At 47.0% G+C, this 26,757-nt stretch overlaps 1 non-coding gene across 1 annotated transcript; it reads left to right on the forward strand.

Moving 5' to 3' along the window:
• The first annotated feature begins 24,232 nt into the window (after positions 1-24,232).
• Positions 24,233-24,316, forward strand: TRNAR-UCG. The gene has a single exon. It is a non-coding gene; the product is annotated as a tRNA-Arg (tRNA).
• The last annotated feature ends 2,441 nt before the right edge of the window (positions 24,317-26,757 follow it).

Here is a 26,757-nt window from a genome sequence, read left to right on the forward strand (position 1 = left end):
ACTGATTTCACCTGCTTCAAATAGCTCATCATGGGCCTAAACCAACCAGAATCCTGGCAAACGGACAAGGGTGCTCCTGTGAAGACAGACAGTGGTGTGTGTGTATGTGTGTGTGTGTGTGTGTGTGTTGCGGTGACTGTGAGGGCAGCTGGTCTACCTCGGTGATTTTATGTACACCTCAACCACATCTCAGTGAAGCAGGCAGGGCAGGGATAATTATCTCTTGTTGACAGATGAAGTAACAGGCTCGCTGGGGTGACCTGCCAGTTACTCCCCTCTGTGGGCCTCAATGTCTTCACCTGGGCATAAGGTCTTTTTCAATTCTAATAGTTAACGCCTCTATAGTTTGTCCAAGTCGACGCAACTGTTTAGATGCAAAATCAAAACTAGGACACAAGTCTTGGGGCTCCGAGACCAGTGATCTTTTCAACGCTGGTTGTATTTGTTTCCTAGGGCTACCACAAACTGGGTGGCTAAAAACAAGAGAAATGTATTATCTCATGGTTGTGGAGGCGAGAAGTTTGAATTCAAGGTGTTAGCAGGGCCACGTTCCCTCCGCAACCTCTAGGGAAAGATCCTCCCTTGTCTCTTCTAGCTTCTGGTGGCTCCGGCTCCTTGGCTTATGGCCGCTAACTCCAGTCTTTTGTCTCCGTCTTCATGTGGCCGTCTTGCCTCTATGCCTGTGTCTTCAAGTGGCATTCTCCTCTCTGTGCACATCTGAGTCTCAATTTTCCTCTTGGCATAAGGACCCCAGTCATACTGGATTAGGGCCGTTCCTAATTTCGTCATCTTAGCTTGATTACATCTGCATAGACCCTATATCCAAATCAGGTCACATTCACAGGAACCGGGGGTTAGGACTCCAACATATCTTTCTGGGGGACTCAAGTCAACCCACGACACTAATAATGCCTAACATTTATAAAAAGCTTTTCCTTTATGCCAGGCTCTTTTACGTGGATTATGCCATTTAACATAGACGTGCTGTAAGCGTTATTATTATCTCCCTTTTACACATTAGGAGACCTAGCAGAGAAGCGGAGTTGACTTGTCCAAGGTCAAATAGGTCCTAAGGGGCATAACTGGGGCCCAACCCTGCCTCAGCTGACTGCAGAGGCTGCACCCCTAGCCACCAGGCAACCCCGCCTCTCTGTTCCCTGTGGCCCTGTGGTCGCCGCAGTGTGGTTTCCTGTGGGGGTGGCTACGAGGAAGGTGCGTCTGGGTGGTAAAGAGGACCAAACATGGCTGGTAATTTTGTTTTCTCAGCTGAAACGCCAACACACAGTGAGTCGATATTGAGTCTGGCGTCTTCCCCACGATTCCCTGAGTGGCTGTGGGTTCCCAGAGCAGCCGAGGCCCGGGGTGAAGTCACCCCGGGTGAGTGGGCATGACGTGAGTCCTAGGGAGGCAGGAACTCTGGGAACTTCGTCTCAATGTTGGGCTTGGTGCGGGAGGGAGTGCAAAATGCATGCATAGGGGAGCAGCCCAAGCGAGGCAGAACATGAGTGGTTTGCGGCAGAGTGGGTATAAGCAGGGCCTGTGGATTCAGACAGCCCTGGGATGAGATCCTTGATCCATCACCTATTAGCTGTGTTACCTTGGGCAACTTACCTCAGTTCTCTGAGCCCAAGCTTCCTCAGTTGTTCAATGTAGATCGTAACTGTCTCTACCTCATGGAGTTGTGAAGACACACAGGAATAGTATGAGAGCCCAGAACCTAGCACAGAAGAAATGCAGCGAATGCCTACACATGGTGGGTAGTAGCACAGGTTTTGGGTGTGCCAGAAAGTGGGAAAGAAAATGGAGTATTGATCCCTTCAAAAAACTAACAGACAAGAGGTTGTACAAGAAAGTGGTCGTAGTACATTTAAAGGAAATTCAGATTAAATTAAAGCTAAGACTTGGAGGTTCCATGGAGAAATGGACTCCTGAGAAAGCTCTTAAGGAAGGTAGGAGGAAAGACTGGAACAGGTGAAGTATACAGGGTTCAATAGCCCTGAGGGTTCTAGAACTTTCCACCAGCAGCAGCAGTGCCTGGGAGATGCTCATTCTCCTCCGGGGACCTTGTTCCAGACATCTCCTGAGATGGCCAAGCTCCTCCTTCCCCTTCTTCCTTCCTGCAAATCACACAGTGTACCACCCTCAACACACACACACACACACACACACACACACACACACACCCCTACCTTTCCATGCTGCTTTTTGTTTGAAGAGCCACAAAGCTCGGGTTTTCCCTGGGAAGGGCCTGTCAGTCAAGAAGTGTGTTACCCAGAACTAATGAGTAACTCAAGAGAGATCAAAAGATAGAAGTGATGCCTTCTATTAAGCTCGCAGATTTATTATAAGTGAGACAGCAGGACCACACAGGTCTCCTGTCCCGGTGCAGGAGAACGGGTGCGTGTGTGGTCTGCAGCAGTCGAAAGGCAGTGAGACGGCGGGTGTGAGCCCAATAAAGGCTGTAATTGGCACCTCTTTTCCCACAAAACCCAGCGACCACCTTCTCCCATTGCCAGGCTCTCTCCTGGGGGGGCGGGGGTAAGTGGGGGAGTTCGGCCCAGGGGAGGAGCCTGGAGTGAGCAGGGGAGGCTTCAGCTGATGGGCCACGGCTCCGAATGTAAGGGTGGCAGGGAGTGGGTGCTTCCTCCTGGGAGACTATCCATCGGGGGAGTCAGGAGGTGTTTTCAGGGACCCCCCAGGCTGGTCACAGTCATTCAATTACATGCCCCTCTCTCAGGATGGAGGACAGGGAAGATGAGTCATTTCTACAAACTACTGTCTGGTACATTATTAATATTAATATTTCATTGTCATAGATATTATAACACAATTAGAATATTATACTATAATAAATATGTTATGTTATGCTGTGTTTATTATAACATATTATAATAAATATATATTATGTTATACAATATTTATTATAACGTTATAATAAATATCATAAATATTTGTTGCAGTAGCAACAAAATTTTCTAAAAAGCTGTAACCGTTGGCTTCCACTCCCACAACCTCCATATTCCAAAAGAAAGAAAACAGCAGCGTGAGTCTGTGTGAGTGTGGTACCCTCTACCCAAAGGTGACACACAAGAAGTTGGCATTGCCTCAAGACTTTCACGAGATGGGCTTAACACTTTGTGGACATCTATCCCTATTTTGGCCAAAGCAGGACACTGGACTTCCCTTCTCCGAATGAGCCCTAGAAAGCCAGGCCAATGCAATGAGGTTCTTCCCTCATGAAACATGCATGTCCTTGGCCAAGTCAGAACATGGCTGGGCCTCAGTTTTGTCATCTGTACAATGAGAGAGTACAGCCACTTGATGTGGAGGACTTTTCTAAGAGCTCTGACATTCTGAATCTGAGCCTACTAGCAAGGCCCATCTGTCACTCAAGGGCACAATGGCTTCAGTGTCCCTCCACTTCCCATCATGACCCAGTGACCCTTTGCCACTGTCCTTCTAGCCCTCCCCTGCAGCCCCTCACCCCCGCCCCGGCTCCTGCCTTGCTTCCAGCAGTCTCTCCATCTGCACGCCGCCCACCTCACGCATTAGAGCCTGGCTAATTCTGCTTTGGCAAAGCCACAAGCCTGATAATTCCCCCCGACATTCCTTGGCAGGCTTTCCTTCTCCTCCTCAGCAAAGACTTAAGAGCCAAGAGCAGCCATGAGCTCATATTCTGGTCCAGCTTTATTACTTCTAGAAAGTCAGCTTCATTTACTAATGTGCTATTAATTATTGCTTCAAACAATTGAATCTAAGTTGAATATTCTGAGACAGCCATAAAAAAACTTCAGTCCAGGAAGTTTACTCTGAATACCTTCTTATTACTTACTCTGCCTTAAGATTTTACTTTTACAGCAAAAAAAAAAAATAAATAAATAAAATGAAATGAAAAAGAAAAAGAAAGAAAGAAAGAAAAAAGAAAAGAAAAGAAAAAAAGAAAAGAAAAGAAAAGAAAAAAGTTGCTACTGATAACCAAACAAGGGCACTCTAAGTTTTGCTATATTGAGAGGCAATAACAAAAGACTCCAGAGATGGAAAGGATAAAGAACACTAACATTAACTAGACATTTCATATTTGTTCGCTCATTTCAACACCAGAACAGGTGATCTTTATTATGTCCAGCTCGCAAGTGAAGGGACGGAAGCTTCAAGAAGGTAAGCCCTACAACCCATGGCAAAATGGGATTTGGAGCCAGGCCTGTCTCATCGCAAGCACTGTGTCCTTCTGTGATGCCCATGACCTTTATTCACTCGGGCTGAAGTTTCCCCAGATATAACTGCAAAGACATCAGCCCTCCGGAAGTGCATATAGGTAAGTCTTTTCCCTCCTACAAGCTAGAGTACCTGATCACTTGTTTCATCCAAAAGTAGGGACTACTGAACATTTGTTTGACCTTAGAGAAAATCACTTCACATTTTGAGTAGGTAAGAAAAATTTTACATAAAATACAGGCATTACAGTTAGCAGGAAATGATTTTTACTTCATAACATAACACTAGAGAAAAAACTGGGTAGGCCTATGCTTTATAGAACTGAATTTTAAGTCATGTTCTCCTCCACAGGCCCTACTACTCCCAGGTACCCTATTTCCATTATTATTTTTTTAAAGTAATCTCTATGCCTAATGTGGGGCTTGAACTCATGGCCCCGAGATTAAGAGTCGAATGCTCTACTGTCTAAACCAGCCGGGTGCCCCCCACTTACTCTATTTCTAAAACAACCTTACTCTATAGAAAACTCTAGATGTTCCTTAATCCTTCAGCTATAGAAATGTGAATGTGTGGTTAAAGAATTTCGAATACTAATGTCTTGAATGCTAACATGAGTGTAAATACAACATTTAGTAGAGGAAGGCAAGGCAGAAGCTAAGAAGGAAATGTATGGATGAAGGAAGGTATGACTGCCTTGGGAGTTAGAACATGGGGTTGGGGAGGGGGGGGGGTGGGAAGGGGAAGGCAAGAGGGAAGGGAAGCTTGGAGACCTGGCTTCTTGCAGTAATTTTCACTTATTGCTTTAGACCTGGGATCAGCGCCCTTCAAGCCATGTGCCAAATCTGAGCCACCACCTACTTTTGCATAGCATATAAGCTAAGAATGGTTTTAAATTTTTTAATAGTTGAAAAAAGGTGTACAACAGCAAGAGTGAACCCTAATCTAAACCATGGACTCCAGGGGCGCCTGGGTGGCACAGTCGGTTAAGCGTCCGACTTCAGCCAGGTCACGATCTCGCGGTCCGTGAGTTCGAGCCCCGCGTCGGGCTCTGGGCTGATGGCTCAGAGCCTGGAGCCTGTTTCCGATTCTGTGTGTCCCTCTCTCTCTGCCCCTCCCCCGTTCATGCTCTGTCTCTCTCTGTCCCAAAAAAGTAAATAAACGTTGAAAAAAAAAAATTAAACCATGGACTCCAGGTGATAACGACACGTCAATGGAGGTTCATCAGTTGTAACAAATGTACCCTCTGGTGGGGATGTTGATCATGGCAGAGGCTATGTACGTGCGGGGGCAGGAGATACACAGGAAATCCCTGTACCTTCCTTTTAATTTTGCTGTGAGCCTAAAACTGCTCGAAACAAATAAGTCTTTTTTAAAAAATCAAAGGAAGAATATTTTGTGACACATGAAAATGAAATGAAATGTAAATTTCACGGCCCATAAGTACGATTTTATTGGAAAAGAGCCTTGCTCATTTGTTTGTGCATTGTCTTGCCTGCTTTTCTGCTACAACGGCAGAGCTGAGTAGTTGTGGCGGAGACTGCGTGGCCCGTAAAGTCTAAAATATTTACCAGCTGGCCTTTCACAGAAAAAGTTTGCTGACCCCCAGCTTTTGCTAGCTCCCGCTCCCAACCATACTACCATTCTCCTTCTCTTTCCTTTTTCTTTCTCTTTCCATCTCCTTACCGTCCCCCTTACCGTCACGGAGGGAAAGAAGGATGGTGTCTGTGTGGAGTCGCAGGTTGCCTTCGGGGTGATTGAGGAGTGTGTGTGTGTGTGTGTGTGTGTGTGTGTGTGTTGAGTCTGATAATGCTTCATTTCATTTTTACTTTTTGTGGCTCAAGGAGCAAATTTCAGTCATCAGGAAATTCCGTCCCCTGCTCAGACACTTAGATAGACACTGTGTTAATCAGGTCCACATTGTTTCTTATTGGGCAATGCCCCACAGATGAACTTGTAATGAACGCAGAGGATTTCAGGCTCACCTAGACATATGAGCTAGGGTCCGAACAAAAAGTAGAGGTGAAGTAATTGTCAGGATAATTTGAGCCCCTACCTCAGCTCCTTAAAGAAAGGAGGAAGCAGGCCTGCATTATCCAGAGAAATGGCACTCACTGGGAGATTACACCATCGACCCGTGACCTGTGTGTGGTTGGTACGGCTTTCAAAGTGCTACACTTCCACCGGTCTATCTTATCCCATGCCCATGGGCAGGGAGGGCACTGGGAGACCAGTGTGAGGAGGGACAGCCCATCCTGACCCATCAGCTCCAGGAGGAAGAGTCATTCGTGTGCCCTTCTCAGGGCCCCACACTCTGCTTCCCAGCTCGGCGGGTACCACGTCCTCCTTGGCTCGGTTGGCTCTGAGATTCCTACCTCTTGCCACCTCTCAAGGACTCAGAGTTCCTTCTGATGGTGAAATGAACTTGGCATTCCAGGCTCGGTCACGCACCCCCTGTGGACCACTTCTCCTGGGTCCTCTTTCCCCCCTAGCTGCCGGCGGTGGGTGATTTCAAGTTTCATTTCATTTGTACATTTTTCTTGGAGAACACATTTCCGGGAATTCACACATCCCTTCCACACTGATGACTCTACCCTTCTCTAGAGCAACGAGCATACATCTCCAATGCATATATTTGTTCGTTCTCTTGTTAATTATTCACTGAGCACTTGCCCTGCTCTGGCAGTGTGCCGAGCACAGTGGTGCGGGGGTGTCCGGGCAAATAGGAGCCCCGTCCTCAGGGAGAAGGGAGACAGAGGTAAGCAACTGGTTGCACACAGTACAGCTTTTTACACAAAGTGTCACAGAGCGCTGTGATAAATGCCCCTGAGAAAGGGAGAAAGGTACATCACGCTCTGAGGTGCACAACAAGGGAACTTGATACAATTCGGAGGTGGGTGGAGAACTTTACCAAGGAATGGGATTTCAAGCTGAAGTCTGAAAAAGTCAAGAGTTAACAAGATAAAGTAGACGGAGCTCTGGCTAGCAGGACCGAGGCGGGTAAAAACCCAGAGGTGGGAAGGAGCGAGGTATGCTCAGGGGACAGAGGAAGGCCACGGTGGAGTAGTTTTCGAACAAGGGGGGGAGTGTTTTCAGATGCCACTAGAGGCAGGCTGCAGGTCTTTTTATCAGTTAGTGTGCTTCTGGCTGCGAGTAACAGAAACCTAACTTCCCCTGGCTGAAGAAAATGAGCAAATGTAATGTTGCACAGAACTGGAAGCCCTCACTGCAAGCACCCTTGAGAACTGACCTCACCTAATGACTCTGTGTTAGTTAACAATTGCTGCATAACAAATTACCCCGAGACTTAGAAGCTGAAAACAACGTTCTCATCTCGCATTTCCTCCGGCTCAAGATCTTTCATGGGGTTGCAGCCGAGCCACTGACCAAGGCTCTGGTCATCACAAAGCCGTGCTTGGTGCTGAGGGGATCTGCTTCCAGTATCAGCTGAGCGGGTGTTGACAAGCTTTGGTTTCTCACGGGGTTAGGCTGAGAACCTCCGCTCTTCACCGTGGGGTCCCTTCCACGGGGACGCTGGCAGCCGGACTCGCCTCCCTCAGCGCAAAGAGCCTCAAGAGAGAGAAAGGGTCGTGTCTGCTTGCCTGGTAAATTCTTGGAGTCTAACGAGAAGCAGGACGGGTCAGTCACAGAGGCTGTGGGTTTGGAGTTAGCCCGTCCTGGTTTCCCATTCTGACTCTCCCAGTTACTAGCTGCATGAGTTTAGGTAAGTTACTTAATGTCACTGAAGCTCAGAGAGGTTTCCTCACTATAATGTTGGCAGCAGGGGGGGGTGAGTGTCTGTGTGTCCGCGTGTCTGTGTTTCTGTGTGTTTCTGTGTGCGTCAGGGTATGGGTCCTGACAAGAACTTCAGGGAGATGAGTGCCTGGCAAGGGACCTGGAGCCCAGTGGCTGACGTGATACCAGGCTTTTGGTAAATGGTAGCTGAGGGGCACCGGGGTGGCTCAGTTGGTTAAGCGTCAGACTCTTGGTTTCAGCTCAGGTCATGATCTCACGGTTCATGAGTTCGAGCCCCATGTCGGGCTCTGGGCTGTCAACACTGCTTGGGATTCTCTCTCTTCCTCCATCTTTGGCCCTCCCCTGCTTGCTCTCTTTCTCTCAAAATAAATAAACTTAAAAAAGTGAGTAAGTGGTAGCTGGTTACTAATAAAAGTTTCTAATAAAATCACCACGGGAACATCCCCTTATTAAATCTCGTCTGCTCCAGGCTACATGCCTTAAACATTTCATGTGGATAATTCACAGAGCCCACTGTGTTTATACTAGGTTTCCTTTGACTTCAGAGCAGAAATGAGTTTGGCAGTTCTCCCCTCTCTTTGTGGGAGACTCAGTGCCCTCTAGTGCGGGTGGGGGAGGGGGGGACTGTGGGGCTTGAAGGCAGGGCTCCCTCCGGCTGACGTGGGCAGGCCATGGGTGTATCTTGGGTTGGCCACCGACCTGGATCACCCAGAAATCACCACCGGGGGGGCGGGGGGGGTGGTCCTGCAGCCCCTGGCAGAGACTTTGTAGGGCCTCCGGCCAGGCTAGAGCTAGGGGCGCTGGTAAGGAGCTGGGGACCCCAGGCTTGAGGGCAGAGACACCTCCCAGACCTCCTCCACGGCCACCTTGCCATCTTTCTTTGTTCCTTCAACTCCCACCCCAGCCGGTTCCAGACCTCATTACTGTTCTCTCCTTCCCTCTCTGCCATCTGCTGCTTTGGATAGGTTTCCTCTCCCCCTGTTTTACTGTGGAACAGATGCAAGACACCTTAAAGGACGATGCATGCATGCTGCCCCAAAACAAAACCCCAGTCCTTTGAGTTTCTAAGGCTTGTTGTGGCCAGTTACTCCAAAGATGAGGCTTCTGGGGTGAAAAGCCTCAGCTCTTCCATTTTCTTTCCCTCTCCCCCACTCCTCACTCCCTCTTTCTTTCCTTCCCTCGGCTCCCCTTCTCCCTACCTTCTTCCCTCCCTCTCCCCTACCCCTCTCCTCTTCCTCTCTCCCCCTCTCTCTTCCTCTCCACACTTCTAGCCCTAACCCTAACCAGCTTCTTTCCTCAGTCCGAGAAGAGGCATCAAACCCTTGTTGGGGTCCAGAGGAAAGGAACAGTGATATTTGTCTCTGTCCTTTCTCATCCGTGATTCTGGGATGCTGGGTGTGGTTTCCAGGTTAAGTAGGACAAGAATTGCTTTGCTTGCACAAAACAGGAAAACCTCTGCCAAGTGAGCCTGGCACATTTCTAGCTTTCACTCTGAAGACACTGGAAGGTGTGACAGTTCTCCAGCATGGTGTTTGAGGGCTTGGCTCAAAGTTCTGTTTCTTCCAGGAAATCTGGTCCAGGTGAGGGGTGGGGAGGGAAGGGGAGGGCCAGGGATATGTCTTAGCCTGACTTGGGGCTTTACTCCTGATTTCTGTGTTGGGAGAATCTGGACACACTCTTTATTTTATGACACGACTGGTCATGGATCATGGCGCACATCTGTTATTATGTAGTGATGTATGAACTGGAGAGAAGTAGATGTTTTACGCAATTACTCACAGTTACTGTGCCGTGGTAACTGAAAGGTGAACCGTGGGGTTGGGCATGGTGTTATTCACCGTAGGTGGCAACTGAAATCCACGTGCGTGGAACCATGCAAAACAAGGGCTTTGATTTGCCGCTAGACAGCTCCACCGAGAAACTCAACAAGCGCCTAAAAACCTGTCATCTCTCCCTTGAAACCTGCTCCCCTTCCTGACTGCCTGCTGCGCCCTGCACCAAGGCACTCAGGCTAGGAGCCTGGGGATCGTTTCATCTCCTGACTCTCCTCACTCTACCTCCCAGCCAGGACCCAGCCCTGTGATTCCAGCTCCTAAATATTCCACAAATCTGTTCTAGCCTCTCCGCGACCCTCTCTCAGGCCCCGTCTTGCTTATAGGATGCAGTGAGGGTCCTGTCTCCCGGCCTCTGCCGAGGTCCCTTCAATCAATCCTCTGTACAACTGTCATTAACTAAAACGTAGAGCTGCTGCTGTGATGCCCTTGCTCAACGCCTTTCAACGTTACTCCCTCGCCTAGAGAATAAACTCCAGCGTATCGCCATGGCAGGCAAAGCCTTCCAGAAGCTGGTCCCTGTGGACGTCGGTTCTCTCATCATTCCCTGTCAGTACTGAATGGTTAGAACCATGGAACTGCACTGGATTGGTTTCCATGCTTTTTCCAGAATGTCCCCCTCCCCAGCTACTCTCTTCACCTGGCTACCTCCAACACATTTAAGACTCAGCACAAATGTCTCCTCCTCCTTCTCACCTCTGGACTGGGTCAGGCCCCCCCCTCAGTTCTCCCATTGCTCTCTTGGATGAGCCTATCACTGCTTTCACCACCACACGGCTTTATAATCAACTCCTTCTGCGTGTATCTCCTCTACCAGGAGGCAGGAACCATACCCTACTCACCTTCGTGTTCCAAATGCAAGCTATAGAGCAGGTGCTTAATAAATCCTCCTTATACAATGAAATTAAAAGTTTGGAGTTGTACAAAGTTTGGACCTGTACTGGACCAACTTGAATGGAATGTTACAGCATGCAAAACGATTTCATGTATCTTGCGGATGAGAAAAGTGAGGTTCGGGAAGCCTTAGTGGCTTACCTAACGTCATGTGTCCTCCGTGGGGCAGAGCGCTCTCTCAAACCTGGACCTTCTGACTTGAAGTCCAGGCCTCTCTCTCTGATGGATCCCAGTCCCGACCTTGTCTGTTGGCTAAGTGTTAGGGGTGTGCTTCATGGAGACCAGGCATGTCGCTCATTTTGTTCACTGTTCTTCCAGTGCCTAGAGCCCATGGTTGACACTCAATACATATTTGTTGAATTAATTAATTCATGAGTTAGTGAAAGTTGGCAGGAGGTCAGGTTTTGTTGGTCGGAATGGAGAGGCCAGGCATTTGGGAATTGCAAAGAGTGGTGTACAAGAGATATCAGAAGAGCCTCGGTTCTAGGGACAACAGGTAGAAAGAAGATCGCTTTCTCTCCTACACTCAGATAATTAGATGTCTGCAGGGTCCCTCAGGGCTGGAGCCCCCAACACTCCAGTCTCCGAACAGGTGAAAGGGAGCATTAGCAGGCAGCCGGCTCCTGCCACCCCAGGAGTGGGGTTCTTGGAAAGGTATTATCACTCCTGGCTGTCAGGATGGGACTGGAGCACACTGCCTTCCAAGAATGTGACTGACAGCAAATTTGAGTTCAAAAGAAGATTGGATTTCAAGGCAACTGGAAGCTATTCAGTCAAAGCCAAGTTTTATAGGGAGAATTTCCTCCCGTCTCCTCTCCTGTCCTCCTCCTCCCTCCAGGGCAGCCCGGGCTTGTTGGGACCTGAAAGAGAACTGACAGTGCCTCACTGTTTCCCTAATTGAGAAAAGGGGAGGCAGAAAACCAGACTTTGGACTTGTTTATGAGCCCAGGCAGGATCCAAGAAATACATCTCCCTGAGCATCCCTGGTGAAATGGCTACTCAGAGCGCGCCCAACATGGTGGCTGGCGAATGCCCGGGCTGGGCCTCGGCGCTCGTGTCCAGCATTCGGCAGCCTCCCTCGGGAAAAGAGGCCTTGACCATGCTTTATGCTGACGGTAAGAGGGGAAAAGGGGCCGCTCATAACACATCGAAATCTTAGGTTTGTACAGAATTTTCCAGTTTGCCATCACAACAACAACATACATAAGCAGCTACGCAGTTAAACACTTTCCAGCAAAGAAATCTGGGCCAAGAGGAGGTTACAGGACCCGATCATGGTCACACAGCCAGCAGATGGTAGTGCAGGCTTAAAACCAGGCCCTTGACGGAAGACCTCCTCCAGCCTGGTGTGTGTACCTGTGCACTTTGACACATTAAGACCCTTAATCCTCACAGGAACCCTATGAAATGGATGCTGTTTTTATCCCCATTTTATAGATGAGGAAACAGAAGCTCAGAGACATTCAGTAAGTTGCTAAAGACCATTCAACCACTAATAGGGGAGCCAGCATTTGGTTTTCAAGCACAGAGAGCCTGGCTCCAAAGTCAATTATGTAACCACTACTTGATTGTAAATTTCTAAGCTCAGAGGAAAATCTCACCAACAGTTACTTTGGGTCGGGGCGGAGGGCACTAGGAGGCCCCATGTTTGAACTCAGAAGATATCACAGCTGCACCCTTCCCGATCCCAAGGTGGCCATCACCCTTGACCACGGCAGGTTGAGGGCCCTAGGAGAAGACCCCCACCAGTAGGCACCCAAATGTTAGAGCCAGTGTGCCAACGGTCAAAGGGCAGGTTGACAAACAGAAATCAAAGAAATGTAGTGAGGGGAGGACAAAGCAAGGAAGGATATATAAAGTCCACATGGCCTGAAGTCTGGGAGAGGAGGAAAGGACAAAGAAAGGGCCAGTTTCAGGGAAGCACATATTCGATTGGCTTGTTGATTTCAGACGGACTACTGAGTGTTGGTTTTGTGCACTATTCTGTCGTGTAACCTTATTTAGACCTCACCGCAGATTTTTCATGGAAACTGAGTTCTGAAGGTCTGAGTTACTACCACCCGTCCTGCTATAGTCTTAGCAAAGATTTCCTGGCTGTTGATCTAAAATGATCTAAATTCTAAACCATCATTATAATTTCCCAAGATTTCTACTGCTCATGGCTCCCATGGGTCCCATCCGTGAAAAATCTATAGCCATTTAGCATTCAAGGCTCTTTGCAAGGAGTCAAAAGAACATAGCATATGCACCATTCCTGCCCATCAGGAGCTGGCAAATTCACTGCGGAAAGACTCCACTCAAGTTCATCTTTACATCTAGCTATCAACAGTGGGTGAACTGGCATTTTGTTTGGACAGCAAAGCAGAGTGTTTTTAGCATGGAAAATTCTAGATGTAAAGCCCCTGAAAACAAAACAAAACATAACAAACAAACAAACAAGTGGAAGTAACTTTTCATTCCCTCATTAGTACTAACTTTAAAACATCTATTAATAGTAATAAAACAAGAGGACTTAAAATATACCCCTCATTATGAAATAATGAAAAACATATGCCGTTCAAAAGCCTAGTGCAGAGGAGTGGGGACATGCCTTTGCATAGAAGTGATACTATCCTCTAACCTCATAGTTAATTAAACTTAATTTTATTTATGGATTCCTCTTGGCCTTCCCCTTGTTTGGGTTCTGTTCCCATCTAAACTCATCCAGTTCTCTCCAACCCGTCTGCTGGACAGTTTTTCTCCTTTTGCAGCCCCTTCAGGTCTTCTAGAGAAGTCTCCCTCATTCTTCTCAAGCCCAGCCCAAGGGGAAACCAGGTAAACAAACCAACAAAATCCTGCTTGCTTCACAAGGACACACATGAGGAGATAAAACAGGAATTCATGCAGTAAATGCTGTGTATCAAATGAAGGTTCTGGGCCTGAGGTTCCCAAACGTTAAGACAGAACCTTTAGTGCCTTAGTAACTTTTTGATGGTGCCCCTGGGCCAAATGAAATACCAACAGTTCCATTTATGAAGTAATTAAGCAATTAGGTCCAAACAACTTAATAAGTATTTATGGCTTAACAACTTAGTAGCCACTTGAAAAATTAATACTCAAAAGATTGAAACAAAAAATATTTGTGTTTCATCATTAAATAATTACGGTTACTTATTTATGGGCATGGTACAATTTTTCAGACCATGGAATCAAGTCGGATACAACACTGTCACCCTCATTTCCTGCTGCACATTGATTTTCACATGAAACTTTTCTTTAATCATAGCAAGTGCAAAAATATGTTACCAAGGGGCTCCTGGGTGGCTCAGTCGGTTGAGCATCTGACTTCAGCTCAAGTCGTGATCTCATGGTTTATGAGTTCGAGCCCCAAATCAGGCTCACGGCTGTCAGCCTGTCAGCGCAGAGCCTGCTTTGGATCCTCTGTCCCCTCCCTTTGCCCCTCCCCTGCTCACGTGCATGCACACACGCTCTCGCTCTCTCTCTCTCTTAAAAATAAATAAAGATTAAAAAAATATGTTGTCATAAAGGACGTGGCACAATAACGTGGAAACCCTAATCTAGTAGTTTGCATGGCATCTGACAGATGTTTCTTTGAGAAAATCAAAAATATTGCCCAGCACCCTGTGAACTTGCTGCAGTGGCCTGGGCACCCCAGCACAGTTTGAGGATCACAGTTCCACACACTAAATGCCATGAGGGTTCCCACAAAAGTGGTTCGCAGAAGATTTCATGGAGGAGGAGAAATGGGAGCCAGCTGGCGGGGTGGCTGGGTGAAAAGGAAGCCATGGGAGCACAGCAGCATAGAAAGGGGTGTCTGTAGAGGGGGGCATGTGCGAAGTGCAAGGGAAGCCAGCACAGTTCCGTCGGACGTGGTTTCCATGCGAAATCTCCTGGGCGCGCTGGAGGTAGACGCCGAGTGGAAAGTGGGCTGCAGCATATAGCTGAGGGTCCTGGGCATCAGTACGAGGGCTGCACCCGGCTCACCCTTCCCGTGGGCCACCCTTCACTGCCTCCACTTTGCCAAATCCTTACCAGTTTATCTCCTCAACAGCACTGACAGCTCTGGGGGCAGGGACTGTCTATATCCCTTTGTATCTTCCATACCAAGGAGGATAGAGCTTCTCGCAGAGTGCTTTCAAGTAGTGACCATACGGACACGCCCACTGTCACGGGGATGCTGATAATCCGGGCCTTTGCAGACCAAGGCACAGCCAAGGATTCCAGCACCAGGCGGGGCGGCAGAGTAAGGTCCGATTCCTGCTACACATTCCCATGTGGCGAGTTTGCAGGGAAATAATAGGTGAGGAAACTCAGCCGAGGTTGTTTTCAAGAATAAAATGGAAAGCGCCAAGAATGCTCATTTCCAGATCTCTTATCTGCTGCATCTCCAAAGTTTCACCAGGAAGGCAGATCTTAGGGAATGTACTTGCTGCCAGCTGGGCCTCCCTAGCGTGTCTGTTCCCACGAGGCAGCCCAGATGTGACAGTAGCTCATCAGAGAGCTGTTTGTGTCTTTCTTATTTACAGTGTAAACAGCATTTAGGCTGCAGCTTTGGAAGGCCTCCGTCTATTTGTTCGGGTAAATCCATGGCCCTGGATGTGGTTTCTGTGCAAGATCTCAGGCCGTTAAGGCATAGGAGGTTTTGCGCAGGGGTTTCTGGATTGTTCCTTTTCACTGGCCATTACAGAAAGAAGAAGTCCTTCAGCCCGCAAGGCTTTTGCACCAATTCTGTTTATTTACATTGCTCCTAAACAGAGTCTCCCAGGAGAGAAGGCGGAGCCTGCTTTTCTGTACCCCTGTCCCTTCCTTCTGGAACACAGCACTGTTTATAATAACAAATCTCTTGGGAAGGTAGCTTTATAACAAAGTTCATTGTGTCAAAAGCAACGTCAACAATAACAAAAGAAATTTGCATAATCAAGGACTGCGGAGCGATCTACATCTGCAGCTATGCAACCAAAATGTCTGCTTCTGAAAGAGCTGTGTCCTCAGAATTTGTTGGCTTCGGTATAAATATGGTACATTTGTCACCGGTGGTATCTTTTACTTTGTGAAAACCCTGAATTCTAGCAAAACTAACACATAATGGATTCTGTTTCAAGAGAAGCTGATTGCTTTCCTGCTAATTTCCTTCATAAAAATGAAAATACTTTCTCTGCTTCTCACGGTCTCTTTAAGGTCTGAGTTTACAAAGTAGCAATCAAGAGACATTTCAATTCCTCCTAGGTATTTTGTCCTCAATTAGAGTAAATTACCACTAGTTGGATAGTAATGCTTCATGATTCAACCACCCAAGCTTCTCATGGAGTCCTGAGCCTAGAGAAAAATTCACATACTTGTCCTTTAAATGTGCCTTTAGGGACACCTGGGTGGCTCAGTTGGGTAAGCCTCCAACTCTTGGTTTTGGCTCAGGTCATGATCTCACAGTTCGTGAGTTTGAGCCCCATGCCAGGCTCTGTGCTGTCAGCACAGACCCTGCTTGGGATTCTCTCTCTCCCTCTCTCTCCGCCCCTCCCCCTCTCCTCAAAACACATAAACTTAAAAAAAATTTTTTTAAGTAAATGTACCTGTGGGATGCCTGGGTGGCTCAGTAGATAAGCAACTGACTTCAGCTCAGATCATGATCTCATAGTTCATGGGTTCAAGCCCCACCTCAAGCTCTGTGCTGACAGCTCAGAGCCTGGAGCCTGCTTCAGATTCTGTCTCCTCTCTCTCTGCCCCTCCCCCACTTATGCTCTGTCTCTCTCTCTCTCTGTCTCTCAAAAAATGAATAAACATTTAAAAAAAAATTTTAAGTAAATACGCCTTTAAAACAAAAAATTGTGGGGGTTTCTGGGTCATTCAGTCAGTTAAGTGCCCGACTTCAGTTCGGGTCACCATCCCATGGTTCCTGAGTTTGAGCCCCACATTGGCCTCTGTGTTGACAGCTCAGAGCCTAGATCCTGCTTCGGATTCTGTGTCTCCCTCTCTCTCTGCCCCTCCCCACTTGTGTTCTGTCTCTCTCTCTGTCTCTAAAAAATAAATATTTTAAAACATTTTTAAATAAATAATTAAATAAAAATAAAACCTGTAACATCAGTTGTGACCACTAAGCAACATTGCCAAAGAAGAACATGAAAGAAAGAAAGAGAAAGAAAGAAAGAAAGAAAGTCCAGATAAAATTTGGAACTCTCCTCCAAATTCTTTTTGTCATTAACCGATGTGTAAGAGAATTCTGACTTTCATTTTCCTCCAAGGTGGAATAGGGGTTTCTTAACTCACCCTGGATGTTAACACTTGCTCAACTCAAAGCCTCTTCTGGGGGTGATTTAAACCTTGGTCTAGCCGAGTATTAAAAACAGTTACAAGCAGGGACGCCTGAGTGGCTCAGTTGGTTAAGCGTCCGACTTCGGCTCAGATCATGGTCTCACTGCTCATGAGTTCAAGCCCTGTGTCAGGCTCTGTGCTGACAGCTCAGAGCCTGGAGCCTGCTTTGGATTCTGTGTGTGTGTGTGTGTGTGTGTGTCTCTCTCTCTGCCCCTCCCCTGCTCATCCTCTGTCTCTCTCTCTGAAAAAGGAAAAAAAAAAAAAAACCACTAAAAGAACCAACTGCAAACAAAACTCTGGCTTTTGTTCTGTTTTCCAATATCTTGCCCTCGTGAACTCCTCCCCAGTAGAACACAAGCTCCTCGAAGGCAGGGATTGTGCCTGTGTCGTTCACTGGTTTATCCCGAGGATCCGAGAAGAGGGCCTGGGCACATGGGCTGTGCTCAGTAGCTTCTTCCTGAGGAAGGAGTGAAGCAGGCAGCACATGGAGAGAGGTGCCGTGAAGTGTAAGACGGACCAAACCCACCGAGCGATACTCAAATCCAGGTTGTTTTCTTTCCCTCCCTCCTCTCTGGCAGCCTCTTAAATCCCCAAACATCACTCCTACTTCCCAGACTATTCACTGTTCTGGTCACCACACCTCTGCTTCACTGTGACAGTGACAGCTCATTTCCTGTGGCCGCCGCAGGAAATCACCACCATCTGGGTGGCTGAAAATGACAGAAATTCATTCTGTCACAGTTCTGGAGGCCAGAAGTGCAAAATCAAGAAGCAAAATCAGAAGTGGGCAGAACTGCACTTCCTCCAAAGGCGCTAAGGGGCCGATCCAGTCATTCCTTGCCTCTCACAGGCTCTGGGGGCTCCCGATAATCCTCAAATTTCCTTGCCTGGCTGCTGCCCCAGGCCAGTCCTGCCTCCCTCTTCACACTGCCTTCCCCTATTTTGATAAGGACATCTGTCCCTGGATTTAGGACCCACCCTAAATCCAGATGATCTCACTTAACTTAATTCATCTTAACTTAATAATATAATAATAAATAAATAGTATAATTTATTTATATATTAATAATATAGAATAACTATAATAAAATTATTATATATAATAACTATATATATTAACTTAAATATATATATAATAAAAATAATAATAAAAAGGCAAGATTATATATATATATATATAATAAAAATAATAATAAAAAGGCAAGATTTTCCAGATTCTGAGTGGACATGTCTTTTGGGGGGCTACTACTTTGCCCACTACAGTGAGAACCAAAGGGGTCTTGCTGGTGACCATCAATGGTCACCAAATGAGACCATCACTTAGATGACCTCCTGATTTAATAAATTCTAAGGTTCTTAAATGTTTCAGTTGCCAAGACCATTACTGGCTCAAATGAACTTCGTTGTCACATGAACACAGACTTTACACGGCTGTTAAGCCGGATCTCCCCACCTGCATTTATGTCCTTGTTCGTGCAGCAAAAAAGAGATCATCTTATTCCCCCATTGATTTCACGTAGAGAACATTTGGAGCCTTGACCTCATCATCCATCGTTTTATCTAAGCTGCAAGTCTATATATCAAACACAAAGAAGCCAAAAGAGAGCCGTGAAGGAGAAGTTAACTAGAATTCTATCCCTTTCCAGCACTCGTTTAATGAATATTTACGGTGTTTTCACACAGTGTGAGATGCTACACTGGGCTTTCTGAAGGACTCCAAGTTAAGGCGTAACTTATACAATATCACAGAAAGCTCACAAAGCCATCAATGAATATTTTTAGGCATACTTGAAGAATTCAACTAAAAGCATATGCTTTTGCATTATTCATAATAGTGAAAAATAACTTGCCAAATGCCTTGCTTGACATTTATGTCAAGATACATTTATCTACCAATTTGCCAATTCAATAACCAATCTTATCAGAAAGAGGCTTTTATTTGCCAGGGCTTATTTTCAGCGAACCTATATCGGTTCCTGATGATCGCTGTTGGAAGATTGATTCTAAAATGATGGGGTTGGCACACACCAAGTTTATCAGTCTGCAGTTAGTAGAATAAAACTTAAAAAAAATTTTTTCTCATATCCCATCAACTGACACTTCTTTAACTTTCCAGGAATTCCAAAAATTACCGACAGGGGCTTTTCCTGTAAGGAATTGACTCACTTGCGTGAAAGAAAATTTTTGTGTACAATGAGTTGTGTGTGTGTGTGTGTGTGTGTGTGTGTACAAGTGTGTTTGCAGAATATATGTGTGTGTGACTTCCTTTTGTCAAATTAATTCTCAGCGCAACCCTATAAGGTGGAAACTGCCCATTAAACCTACTTTACTGATAAGGAAAACAGTTGAAGCAAAACTGGGTGACAAGAAATACTTTTTCATGAAAGCTGGACATGAGTGAGCAGGGGAGGGGCAGAGAGAGAGGGAGAGAGAGAATCCCAAGCAGGCTCTGCACTGTCAGCACGGAGCCGGAAGTGGGGCTGGAACTCACAAACTGCGAGATCATGACCTGAACTGAAACCAGGAGTCAGAGGCTTGACCAGCTAAACCACCTGTCGCCACTTAAAGGAAGCACTCTTTTTTGGAAGATGAATTTTCTGGTCCCGGACAATGTCCTTTCATCTGAATAAGGCCACCCATGCACACAAGTTCCAAAGATGGTGGATGTCACTGGTGCCACCTGAATGGGGATGAGTCACAGATGAATGAGAATCTTGCCCTTGCTATGGAAGGTCATTGACATTTAAATCAGGACACCATGCCAGTTACATTCATACCAGCTCATGTTTTCGTCTCGAAACAATTCCTTCTTAGTTGACCCTCTGAAATATGACTGAAATGCTTTTTTTTTTTTTAATATTTATTTATTTTTGAGAGAGAGTGCCCGCGAGTGGGGGAGGGGCAGAGAGAGAGGCAGACAGAGAATTGGAAGCAGGCTCCGCGCTGTCAGCGCAAAGCAGGACACGGGGCTGGAACCTACAAATCGTGACATCATGACCTGAGCTGAAGTCAGACGCTCAACTGACTGAGCCACCCAGGCGCCTCAAACTGAAAATGCTTTTAAACAATCAATCCAGGTCAACAGTTCAGATGAAAGTCATCAGAAAACCTTATACAATAGCAACAACAATAAAACTGTATGTAAGCCCTTCTCCAGACCAATTAAAAGGGGTCAGTAGGAGTGAGGCAGAGAATCAACATTTTTAAAAGCTTCCTGGGTGATTCTAATGTGCAGCCAAGGATTTGAGCCACAGATCGAAAAATATCTCATCTAGAAGGGTGAGAGCAGAGTCTCTCAGACTTTACTGTGGATAAAAATGACCTAGAAGTGTGTTAAAAATGCAGATGTACAGTTACCAATAGAGATTCTGACTCAGGGGGTCTAGTGAGAAGTCCAGGATCTACAATGCAAGTATCCCTTCACCACATTTTAAAAATTTTATTTATTTATTTATTTATTTATTTATTTATTTAGAGCAGGAGCAGGAGAGGGGCAGAGAGAGGGAGAGAGAGAGAATCCCAAGCAGGCTCAGCACTGTCAGTGCAGAGCCCAATATGGGGCTCAAACTCACAAACCATGAGATCATGACCTGAGCTGAAGTCAGGAGTCTGACACTTAACCAACTGAGCCCCCCAGGCGCCCCTCCCTTGACCCCATTTTAAGAAACAACAAAATAGCAAAGAGGCATAGCAAGATGCCCTCTTTCGGCCTCTCTTGGACTAAAATGATTGCTCCTGGTCTTTCCTTTCCAATGTGAAGATCATCCTTATTTCCAAAAATATTTAAGTAAACTAGGCATCACGTTAGCCAGGTTAGGTTCTGCTACAGTAACAAACTCTCACACCATAGGGGTTGTTTTTTATTTTTGTTTTTATTTAGTTTATTTATTTTGTAATTTAAATCCAAATTAGTTAACATATAGTGTACTAATGATTTCAGGAATAGAATTTAGTGATTCATCACTTACATAGAACACCCAGTGCTCATCCCAACAAGTGACCTCCTTAATGCCCATCACCCATCTAGCCCATTCCCCTACCCAACACCTCAGCAGCAACCCTCAGTTCGTTCTCTGTATTTAAGAGTCTATCATGGCTTGTCTCCCTCTCTGTTTTTATCTTATTTTTGCTTCCCTTCCCCTATGTTCATCTGTTCTGTTTCTTAAATTCCACATGTAAGTCATGCCTTAGGAATTTTCTACAAAGTTTATTTCTGGATACATCACTGACTTTCCCATCACATCGGGAGGTCTGCTCCATACGGTCACTTAGAGACCGAAGTCAATGGAGACACCACTCTCTGGTAACACAGCCATATCAACAGGCGAGGAGCAGAGGACAAAGAACAGTGCAGAAAACTCCCAATGGCTTGATGTCCCTCGGATGGGAAGTGACACTGGCACAGCCACTCACAATCCATTGGCCACCCCTAGTCACGTGACTCCCAAGAGGGAGAGGAGAGAATGAAGGGGAGCTTGGACGACAATTGGTAAATGCAACTGTCTCTTCCAAGGGATTTGAACAGTTGTGCCTTATCTCTGGCTCCTTTCATCTGTTGACAATGTATTATCTTTCTCAATCAAGCAAGCATTTATTAAGCCCCAACTCTGTGATTAGTACTGTGCCAGAAAATAATCGAAGACAGGCTCCAAAAGAAATAAAAAAATAGGCCTCCTAGTCGTTGAGATTCTTGAGGGAGATAATACAGATAAGAAGGAGTTAGTGAACAATAGACAATATTGCACAACTGAGGGCCAAATTATGTGGGTGCCTCTGTGTGCAGTCGCTGCTCAGAAAGGGTGTGATCGTGAGGCCTGGGATGGTCAGGGGAGACTTGCATGGGCACTGGAAAGCTGGATCGGACTTGAAGGAGGTCTAGGTAACAGCTTAGAAGGTGTAGGAATTACGGAGTATGAATCTTCTAGGAGGATCAAGGTGTTACACGTCCAGGGAGACCTGACTGGTCCATTTGCTACTTCTGAGTTTATTTTGGTTTCTATTAAAGCCCATAATTAACTGAACTCAGGACGTCAGTGGAAGTCAGCCACTGGCAAAGTGCAAACTCCAAACAGTGGCTTGGAAATAGGACTAACTTCTACCTTTCCCCTACTGAAGAGGGGAAGGGGGGACGGCTCAGTCGGTCGAGCGTCCAACTTCAGCTCAGGTCATGATCTCACAGTTTATGAGTTCCAGCCCCACGTCGGGCTCTGTGCTGACAGCCTGGAGCCTGCTTCAGATTCTGTCTCAGTCTCTCTGCCCCTCCCCTACTCACTTTCTGTCTCTCTGTCCCTTTCTCCCAAATATAAAAAATAAAACATAAATTTTTTTTTTTTTTTAAAGAGGGGAAGGACCCTGGGAGAATCTGTAGAGCTTGCCTGTGGTGGCCTCTCTAACATCCCCCAAAGAGTGGCTCCTCCCGTGAAGGCCACGGGTAGAGTCCCGAGGAAGAGCTGAGCGCTTGGAGTTCACCCTGTCAGGTGTGATGTAGAGTTGTCTCTTAAGACTCGAAGCTCTCCTGTCCTGCCATGCTGCCACTAATGTCACTGCCACCATCTTTCGGATTTCAAACTCCCGAGGCTTTCCCACCGAAGGCAGGACTCCGCCAGCCCAATAAATCAGCAGAAAAATAATAAATAGATGCTCTCACTGCCCGTCCAGAGGAGGCTTGTGCAATCCCCCCCACCCCGCCCGGTGCCCTGTGCTACTGTCACCACTCCTGCCGGGGACCCAGGGAAACTCGGGAGGGAAGGTGTGGGTGCCTCCGTCCCTGCAGACAAAGAGCCAAGTCTCCGAGATGTGTGAGCGTGTGCTGGAGGCAGCGCCCGAGGATGGGGTGGGCTGGGAAGATTGGAATCTGCCGGGCTGTGTTGAAACCGAGTCTCGTGCTGGGCCTGGAGGAACAGAGCGTCTGCAGATAAGCGAGCCGGGCTGGAAGTCTGGGTCAGGAGGGGGCTCACCTCTGAGAACAGCCTGCTTGGCGGTGCGGTGAGAACCGTGGTTTGGACATGCCTATTTGCTTGTGGCTTTGGCCCCCACAGCAAGGCGCAGGGGGAGGGGGAGGAGGGGGAAAAAGTGTTGAAATGTCAACAGGGAGGCTGAGGAGTTCTCATGGGTGGCTGCGTCAGGGTGGCCACTGGGGTAGGAAGGGAGGACTCGGGCCTGGGGTCTGGGAGGAGCTGCTCCTTAGGGACTGCGAAGGGAGAGACCGTACAGACCAGGTTAGAACATCTCCAACTCCTCTGCCTTATAAGTCAGCTCAGTGAAGCCCCGAGAAGGAAGCCGGCCGACCCCAGTCACACAGCTAATGGGGGCAGAGTCAGCATCGCCCAGTGTTCCAGGCTCATAGTCCAAAGCCACTTGTCCACCACGCTGTCAGGGCAAAGTCATGCACACACACACACAGTTGTACAAACACACTTATGGAAAATCAGACAACAGAGCAGAGCTTAACTCAGGGTGGGCAGGCTTCTGCAAGATGGGGAGAGGGCCCCAGGAAATGCCCCCCACACCTCGTCAGCCTTGACGGCTTCCCCCTCAGGCTAGACAGTGCCATCTTCTAGCAACAGATCCTTAACCTCCCGTCCCAGGTGAACTTCTGATTTTTCGTTAAGGCTCCTCATTCAAGAGGTAACTCACTGGCAGAGCTTTGATGGGACCACAAAGAAATCTCTGACACATCTGAACTATCTACAGGACCCCTTGGCCTTGGAGCGAAGTTTTCCTGGAATTATTTTGGGGGAGTAGGGGCAGGAATTCTGCTCACTGGGTGGGATGCACATCATTTTCTGACTCTAGAGAAGTGATATGTTATCACACCCCTGCAGGAGCTGGGAAGTCACCGGAGGGAGAGGCCCACGGGCCTACACCACACTCGGCTGACAGACAGCCTCGGAGGGTGCCTCCTTCATGGGAGCTTCTCCAGGAAAAGGCCACATGCTCTGACCCTACACTCTGCCCTCCTGGCCAGTCCCTTCCAGCCTCACTTCACTGGTGTCTGAGGCTGCTCTTCAGGCACTGGGTCGAGAGGTTGTGGGCCTAGTGGCTCGAAACACAAACTCTGGAGCCAGACTGCTCAGTGCAAGTCTCAGCCCCACCACTCAGCTGTGTGATCTTGAGTCAGTTACTTGACCTTTATTCTTCAGGCTCCTTATCTCTAAAATGAGAATAACAGTAGTCCCTCCATTACAGGGTAGTTATTGGGGATTTTATTTATTATGTAAAGTACTCGGGGCGCCTGGGTGGCTTAGTTGGTTGAGCGTCCGACTTCGGCTCAGGTCATGATCTCGTGGTCGTGGGTTCGAGTCCCACATCGGGCTCTGTGCTGACAGCTCGGAGCCTGGAGCTGCTTCGGATTCGTGTCTCCCTCTCTCTCTCTGGGCCTCCTTCACTCATGCTCTGTCTCTCTCAGTCTCTCAAAAAAAGATAAATGAATGTTAAAAAAATTTTTTTAATATTATGTAAAGTACTTAAAATCTAGTGCAATGTGTTCCTTTACTATAATCAGTATTCCCTCTTCTAGACATAAAGTAAATTTCCTGTTTTGTCAATGGGACCAGCATGAGAGAAAGAACTTGTATTAAAGTAATAAAAATGTCTCAACCTCATTCATTCATTCATTCATTCAGCATGCACCATGGCTGTGCTTGTTCTTTTCAAGTAAAAAAGCCACAGATAAAATACAACGATTCAAATATAGCTTCGGGCACAGCTTAGCTTCCACTTGTTTCTCCTGGATCTCCAGCTGTTCTCCGCAGACCTATAATTGTCCCAGCTGCTTTCTGAAAACATCAGCCCAGCCCCTCTCCCAGGTGAGTGATGGCAGCAGCCTGGCACGCCTGGGTCCCACCTGGGCACCCAACGGGAGCGTCTGCATCCTTCCTAGGCTGTTCTTTTGAAATTCCACACCAATAATTAAGGATTTCTAATTCTGTAGTAATTGAGCACTATTTGGGACTGATTAAGTAGATACTATCTAAATAATTATCTATTATAGCGTTGCTTTCTTTTGTGTGGGTTATGAATGGCTTGTCCAAAGCGAACATAAAATCTCTCTCCCACCTGGCTCTTATTATGTCTATACATTTTCTCTCCCCGTTCCCTCACTGTTTCTCTCTCTTTCTGCCTTTTCTCTGCTCTTTTTGCTTTCTCTTTCTCCTTCTTTTGCCTTGCTTTGCCACAGCGCCATGCGACCTCATCGCTTTGGTGATTTGGCGATGACATCAACCTCTAGTGTTTGCTCTGTGGAATTCCAAACCAAATAAACAGTAGGGCTGATTTTTATTTTAAGGGGTAGAATTGACTGGTGGTTAGGGGACCCTCGTTATATCATGTCCAGGAGTCAGGCACTTTATCAAGGGCAGTTTAATTACTATGTCTCACTTAATTAAACCATCACAACAATCCAGGAAAGTAGATAACATCAATTAAGAAGCGGAAGCAGAGAAAGTCAGGTAGCTTGCCCATGTGTGATATATGTGTAACATACATTAACACGCATGATAATGGGGGTCGCATGTGTATGATCACGTACAGAAAAATGAGCCCCCTTTTCATTTCAAGTCACTGCTGGAATGAAGCAGACCACAAATATCCCTCCCCGCCCCAAGCCTGAAGGTCTTGCTTAACACTTCCAGATGCAGCAGAGGGTCCCTGGTAGTCAGAGGCCCCTGGTCGTTTTCACTTCCCGTAACAGCCTGCGGCTCACCAAGGGCAGGGGCCGCGTCCTGTCTGCTTCCACCCGTTTCTTCAGCGCTCAAAGCTGTGTTCAACGCATACTTTTTGTGAATGCATTGAAGCGTTCGTTTGCAGGTATCTTAGTAGTAACACTTGCTCCACACTGATTCGGACCCCAGGAGGGAGCTTGTACTAACTGCCTCATCTCCTACTGTCTTGTCTGTCCAATAAGATGGCACGCATTTCTTTTCCCGTACACTGTGGCACCGACAAGTGCTGGGGACACAGTGGATATTCAAAAAGTCCTTGGCAAGGGTGCCTGGGTGGCTCAGTAGTTTAAGTGTCTGGCTTCAGTTCAGGTCACGATCTCACGGTTCACCAGTTCAAGCCCCACAGCTCAGAGCCTGGAGCCTCCTTCACCCTCTCTTTCTGCCCCATCCCTGCTCATGCTGTCTTTCTCTCTCAAAAATAAATAAACACTTAAAAAAAAAAAGTCCTTGGCAAATTAGACTGAATTACTAAATGGATGGCAGCTCCAGGGTAGTTTTCATTTTTTTTTTCAAACTTTTCAAATTTCTTATTTTTAAGTGTTTATTTATTTTGAGATAGAGAGAGTGGTCATGCACACACGGAGGGGTGGAGGGGAGGGGCAGAGAGAGAGAATCTCAAGCTCCTCACTGTCAGCTCGTGGGGCTTGATCTCACAACTCGTGAGATGGTGACCTGAGCTGAAATCAAGAGTTGGATGCTTAACTGACTGAGCCACCCAGGCGCCCCGGGCAGTTTTGTAAAGAAAAATAAGGGTGCTTGTCCAGTCTCTGAGCTGAAAGCTATAAAGAACACCCAGCTTCCCCACCCCCCTGCCCACCTGTCAGGCTTACCTGTCAGTGCAGATTGTTGGTAGTGGAGTCAAAGTTTCTCCAAAGTACACATAGTTAAATGGTCGACAGGCCTGCTTATCTCACGTTTTAGAGACTCCAAGAATTCTTAGGTGATGGCCAGTTGATGTGGGCTGATCACTCATCAATAGACTTCCAATTGTTAAAACCATCCCTGCAGCAGGGGTAAAAATGTACCAAACATCT

Source organism: Prionailurus bengalensis, chromosome A3, assembly GCF_016509475.1.
Source record: "Prionailurus bengalensis isolate Pbe53 chromosome A3, Fcat_Pben_1.1_paternal_pri, whole genome shotgun sequence".
Lineage (NCBI taxonomy): Eukaryota > Metazoa > Chordata > Mammalia > Carnivora > Felidae > Prionailurus > Prionailurus bengalensis.